Here is a 7,162-nt window from a genome sequence, read left to right on the forward strand (position 1 = left end):
ATATGAGAAAAATAATGTATGTATATTTCTATGTATATGTGTGTGTGTGTGTGTGTGTGTATAAAAAATGACTGGGTAATTTTTCTGTACAGCCTAAAATGAAAAAATGTAAATAAACTATACTCAAACATAAATAAAATTATATATATATACACACATACACACACATACAAACACACATACACACACAGAAACCAACCCCTCATGACCTCATCAACATGCACAATATGAGAAGAAAAAAGCTGTTATCAAGAAAGTTCAGAGAGAAGCCAAGAATGTCTTCTTTATACATCTTTAAGAACTAGTAATCAGAGGTGGTTTAAGGAAGGCACAGAGAAGTGCTAATCACCTGTGTACACACACACACACATACCACCATCACCACCCCTGCTCCTGCTGAAAGATGTATTGATCTGCTCTGAAATTTATGCTTGATTGATCTAGATGACAGGAGTATGGACTGGCTTCTCACCTTTTCTGTAGGATGCCCTGAGACCAGATGTATCCACAACTGCTGTAGTCCTGAACCTCTGACCAGCATCAGAGAGAAAAGTCATGATCCAGGAGCTTACTCCTCAGTTAATTCACCCTCTTCAGAAATGGAGAGGTGAAGACTATGCTCTAGTCACCAGGGAGAGGACCCAAGGGGACAGGGCACCAAGCTCTTGGTAAAGAGACATGCATTAAACCTATGTTAATTGCTCAGTTTACCTCTTCCTGCCTCCAGGACAGATGCCCTAGGGCAGTGGTCCCTAAACTTGGATGTTCTGTAGAATCACCTAGGGAGCTTGTTAAGGATGCAGATCCCAGCTCCACATGCAGTGATGCATATTCATGATATCTGGGGCCAGGTGATTCTCAGCCAGATGGTTCTCAGGGCAGAATGTGAGGCAATACTGTCCTTAGGAAGAACCTCAGGGAGGTGCCTGTGCATGGGAGCCCAGAAGGTGATGTGGGGAGACCCCCTTCCTGGCCCTTCCTACCAGGTTCATGTTTCCCCTGACAGGTCATAGCCAGGGATGTGAAGAGGGATTTTTCCCCCCAGGGGAGATTCCTATTCTATTTGCTGCTTTTAAAATTAATTCTGCTTCATGATGGAAATCAAATAAAACAAACAGGAAAACAAAGGATAAAGTCAAAGTACTTCAGCCTTCCAGTATTCATTTTTTATCTTTCTACAATGGTTTTTATTTAGAAAATTTCAGATTTATTTATTTTTAATTGTTCTTTTCCCAATACAATTACTTTTCTGCTGTACAGCATGGTGACCCAGTTACACATACTATTCTATACACATTCTATTCTCTCACATGATCATGCTCCATCTTAAGTGACCAGGCATAGTTCCCAGGGCTACACAGAAGTATCTCATTGCTAATCCATTCCAAAGGCAATAGTGTGCATCTATTAACCACAAGCTCCCAATCCACCCCACTCCCTCCCCCTCCTAAATCAATTTGTTTTTATATCTATTTTATAGCTTTATTTTTCCATGAGAATTTACTACTATTTGAATTTCTACTTGTATGCATATGACTACATTGAGCACATAAAATATCCATAAATGAATCTACTTTAATTTTTTAATTTTTAGGAGATCATTTGTTGAATGAAAAAATTCATTATTAAATTTTATTTTTTTGAGATATTTTTTTTGCTCTATGATTCTTTTTTAATGATATTTATTTTTTCCATTGTAGTTGTTTAGAGTGTTTTGTCAATTTTCTACTGTACAGCAAAGTGAGCTAGTCTCGCACACACATACATATATGCCTTATTTTTTCTCACATTATCATGCTCCCTCATAAATGACTAGATATAGTTCCCTGTACTATACAGCAGGATCTCATTGCTTATCATTCAAGGGCAATAGTTTACATCTATTAAACCCAGATTCCCAGTCCAACACACTCCTTAGCCCTCCCCCTTGGCAACCAAAAGTCTGTTCTCCAAGTCCATGATTTTATTCTCTGAGGAAAGGTTCATTTGTGCTGTATATTATATTCCAGATAAAGGTGATATCATATGGTATCTGTCATTCCCATTCTGACTTACCTCACTTTGTCTGACTCTCTAGTTCCATCCATGTTGCTGCAAATGGCATTATTTTGTTCTTCATTATGGCTGAGTAGTATTCCATTGCATATATATATATATATATATATATATATATATATATATATACCCATCTTCTTAATCCATTCATCAGTCAATGGACATTTATGTTGTTCCCATGTCATGGTTATTGTGAATAGTGCTGAAATGATCATACATGTGTGTGTGTCTTTTTCAAGGAAAGTTTTGTCTGGATAGATGCCAAAAAATGGACTCCTGGGTCATATGGTAGTTCTATATGTGGATTTTGGAGGAACCTCCATACTGTTTTCCACAGTGGTTGTACCAATTTACATTCCAGCCAACAGTGTAGAAGGGTTCCCTTTTCTCCACACCTGCTCCAGCATTTGTTATTTGTTGCCTCATTACTATGGCCATTCTGAGTGGTATGAGTTATTATCTCAGTAGTTTTGACTTCCATTTCTCTATTAATTAGTACTGATTTAGGATTTTTTAGTGTGCTTGTGAGTCATTTGTATATCTTCTTTGGGGAAATGTATATTCAGGTCTTTTTCCCATTTCTCCATTGGATTGATTTTTTCTTTGTTTTTTATCTCTTGAGTTGTTGTATAAGTTGTTTGCATAATTCAGAGATTAAGCCCTTGTCAATTGAATCATTTGAAATTATTTTCTCACATTCCTTAGGTTGTCTTTTTATTTTTTAGTTTTTTAATGGTTTCATTTGCTGTGCAAAACTTGTCAGCTTGATTATTTACCATTGATTTATTTTTGCTTTTATTTCTGTTGCCTTGGGAGACTGACCTGAGAAGACATTTGTAAGGTTGATGTCAAAGACTCTTTGCCTATGTTCTCTTCCAGGAGTTTGATGGTATCTTGTCTTACATCTAAGACTTTCAGCCATTTTGAATTTATTCTTGGGCATGGTGTGTGGGTGTGTTCCAGGGTCACTGATTTATATGTGGCTGTCCAGTTTTCCTAGCACCAATTGCTGAAAACACCATCATTTTTTCCACTATATATTTTTGCCTCCTTTGTCAAAGATTAATTGACCATAGGTGTCTGGGTTTACTTCTGAGTTCTCTGTTCTTCTCCATTGGTCTCTAAGTCTGTTGGGAACCAGTACCACATTGTCTTCCTTACTGTGGCTCATTAAAATTCCCTGAAGTCTTGAAGAGTTATTCCTTCTGCTTAGTTTTTGCTCCTCAGGATTGCTTTGGAAATTCTGGGTCTTTTACAGTTCCATATAAATTTGGGGGTTGTTTGTTCTAGTTCTCGTAATAATGTTATGGGTAGTTTGATGGGGATTGCATTGAATCTGTTGATTGCTTCAGGTAATATGGCCATTTTTACAACATTAGTTTTTCTAACCTAGGAGCATGGAGTATCTTTCCATTTCTTTGAATCATCTTTAATGTCCATGATGAATGTTTTATTGTTCTCAGAATATGTCTTTCACTTCCTTGTTCAGGTTTAGTCACAGGTAGTTGATGTTTTGGGCTGTGATTTTAAAAATTGTATTTTTGTATTCCTTTTCTAATATTTCATTGTTAGTATACATAAATGCAACTGATTTATGAATGTTAATCTTGTATCCTGCTACTTTTACTGAATTTGTTGATCAGGCCAAGTAATTTTTGTGTGGAGTCCTTAGGGTTTTCTATATATAGCATCATGTCACCTGCATACAGTGACAATTTTATCTCTTATCTTCCAGTTTGGATACTTTTTTTTCTTTTTTCTTTTGTCTGACTTCTATGTCTAAGACTTCCAGTACTATGTTGAATAGCAGTAGTGAGAGTGGGCATGCTTACCTTGTTCCAAATTTTAGTGGGAAGGCTTTCAGCTTTTCTCCATTGAGTGTTATATTTGTTGTGGGTGTGTCATCAATGGCTTTGATTATGTTAAGGTATGTTCCCTCTATACCCACTTTGGTAAGGTTTTTTATCATGAATCGTTGTTGAACTTTGTCAAATGCTTTTTCTGAATCTATTGAAATGATCATGTGCTTTTTGACTTTTCTATTGTTAATGTGGTGTATTAATTGATTTGCATATGTTGAACCATCCTTGCAAACCTGGGATGAATCCCACTTGGTCATGATGTATGATCCTTTTGATGTGTTGGATTTAATTGGCTAAAATTTTGTTGAGAATATTTGCATCTATATTCCTCAAAGATATTGGCCTATAGTTTTATTTTTTGGTGGTGTCTTTGGTTTGGTATTAGGGTGAGGGTGGCATCATAGAATGTCTTTGGATTCTTCCTTCTTCTTCAATCTTTTGAAAAGTGTAAGGAGGATGGGTATAAGTTCTTAATTGCATGTTTGGTAGAATTTTCCTGTGAAGCCCTCTGGTCATGGACTTTTGTTTGTAGGGATTGGTTTTATTTGATTTCATTTCTAGTGACTAAAATGTTGATTTAACCTATTTCTTCTTGATTCACATTTGGTGGGCTGTAAGTCTCTTCTAGGTTGTCAAATTTGTTGGCTTGAAATTTTTCATAGTATACTCATGGTTTTTTTTAATTCTACATTGTCCATTGCAATTTGCTCTCATTCATTACTTATTTTGTTTATTTGTTTATTTTTATATATTTATTTTTTTTGCTCCCTCTTCTTGGTGAGTCTGGCCAGAGGTTTGTCAATTTTGATTACCCTTTCAATGAACCAACTTGATTTTATTGCTTTTTTCTATTGTTTTGGATTCTCTATTTTATTGATTTCCGCTTTGATAGTTATGATTTCCTTTCTTCTACCGACTTTAGGTTTTCTTTGTTCTTTTTCTAGTTCATTTAGGTGGTGGATTAATTTGTCAATTTGAGATTTTTCCCTTTTTTGGAATGCCTGTATTGCTATTAACTTCCCTGATCACTGCTTTTGAACCATCCAATAGATTTTTGAATTGTTATATCTTCATTATCATTTGTCTCCAGATATGTTTTGATTTTCTTATTGATTTCCTCATCGACCCATGGGTTTTTTAGGAGCATGTTGTTTGGTCTCCATGTAGGAGGGTTTTTTTCTCACTTCTTTTCCAGGGTTGCTTTCTAGTTTCATGCCATTGTGGCCAGAGAAGATACTTGAAGTAATTTCTTGAATTTGTTGAGGTTAGTTTTGTGTCCAAATATGTGGTTGATCCTTGAGAATGTTCCATGTGCACTTGAGAAGAATCTATATTCTGATTTTTTTGGATGTAATGTCCTGAAAATGTAAATTAAGTCTAACTTTTCTATTGCTTCCTTTAGGATCTCTGTGGCTTTATTTCTTTTCTGTCTAGAGGATCTTCCATTGATGTGAGTGGAGTGTTAAATTCTCCTGCTATTATAGTATTCCCATCAATTTCCACATTTATGTGTGTTAGCATTTGTTGCATGTATCCCAGTGCTCTAATATTAGGCATGTATAGATTGACAATTATAATTTCCTCTTCTTGAACAGATCCTTTTATCATTAAATACTGTCCTTCTTTGTATTTATGGCCTTCATTTTAAAGTATATTTTGGCTGATAGGAGAATTGCAACTCCTTCTTTCCTGTCTGGTCCATTGGCATGAAATATCTTTTCCCATCCCCTCACTCTGAATCTATGTATGTCATTTTCTGTAAGGTGAGTCTGTTGTAGACATTATATTGTAGGCCTTTGCTTTTTTAAAACATTTTATTTTTTTTAGTTTTTAAAATTACTCAATGAATTTTATTACATTTATAGTTGTACAACATTCATCACAACCAAATTTCATAGTATTTCCAACCCAAATGCTCAGTGCATCCCCCCAGCCCCCAACCTGTCTCATTTGGAAAACATAAGTTTTTCAAAGTCAGTGTCTGTCCTGCAAAGAAGTTCATTGTGTCCTTTATTCATATTCCACATGTAAGTGATAGCATTTGACTTTGGTGTCTCTTTGTCTGACTGACTTCACTTAGCATGATAATTTCTAGGTGCATCCATGTTGCTGCAAATGCCATTATTTCTTTCCTTTTAATTGTTTAGTAATATTCTATTGTGCATATGTACCACATCTTCTTGATCTACTCTTCTGTCAATGGACATTTGGGTTGTTTCCATGTCCTGGCTAGTGTACATAGTACAGCAATGAACATTGGAGTAAATGTGTCTTTTTGAATCATGGTTTTCTCTGGATAGGTGCCCAGGTCTGGGATTGCTGGATCAGATGGTACCTCTATTTTTAGTTTCAGAAGGAATCTACATACTGTTTTCTACAGTGGTTGTACCAATTTATATTCCCAAACAGTGCAGTAGTGTAGTTTTTCCCTTCACACCCTCTCCAGCACTTATTGTTTGTAGACTTTTTGATGATGGCCATTCTGGTCACTGAATGATGGTACCTCATAGTTGTTTTGATTTGTACTTCTCTAATAATTAGTGATGTTGAACATTTTTTCATATGGTTTTTTTTTGCCATCTGCATGTCTTCTGTGGAGAATTGTCTGTCTAGATCTCCTGCCCATTTTTTGATGGGGTTGTATCTTTTTTTGCTATTGAGCTGAAGGTAGTGTTTATAAATTTTGGATATTAATCCCTTGTCACTTCATTTGCAAATATTTTCTCCCATTTTGTGGGTTCTCTTTTTGTTTCATTTAGGGTTTCCTTTGCTGTGCAGAAACTTTCAAATTTAATTAAGTCCTATTTGTTTATTTTTGTTTTTACTGTCATTACTCTAAGAGGTGGATCTGAGAAGATGTTGCTGTGGTTTTTGTCACAGATTACTTGGCCTGTTTTCCACTAAGAGCTTTATAGTATCTGGTCTTATATCTAGGTCTTTTATCCATTTTGAGTTTATTTTTGTGTATGGCATTAGGAAGTGTTCTAATTTCATTCGTGTACATGTGGCTGTCCAGTTTTCCCAGCACCACTTATTGAACAGGCTCTCTTTTTTCCATTGTGCATTCTTGCCTCCTGTGGCATAGATGAGCTGACTATAGTTGTGTGGGTTTATTTCTGGGCTTTCTATCCTGTTCCACTGATCTATTTTTATGTCTTTGTGCCAGTACCATATACTTTTGATGACTGTGGCTTTGTACTATAGTCTGAAGTCAGGGAGGATGATTGCTCCAGCTCCATTTTTCA

The sequence above is a fragment of the Sus scrofa genome, unplaced genomic scaffold (genome assembly GCF_000003025.6).
Source record: "Sus scrofa isolate TJ Tabasco breed Duroc unplaced genomic scaffold, Sscrofa11.1 Contig59, whole genome shotgun sequence".
NCBI lineage: Eukaryota > Metazoa > Chordata > Mammalia > Artiodactyla > Suidae > Sus > Sus scrofa.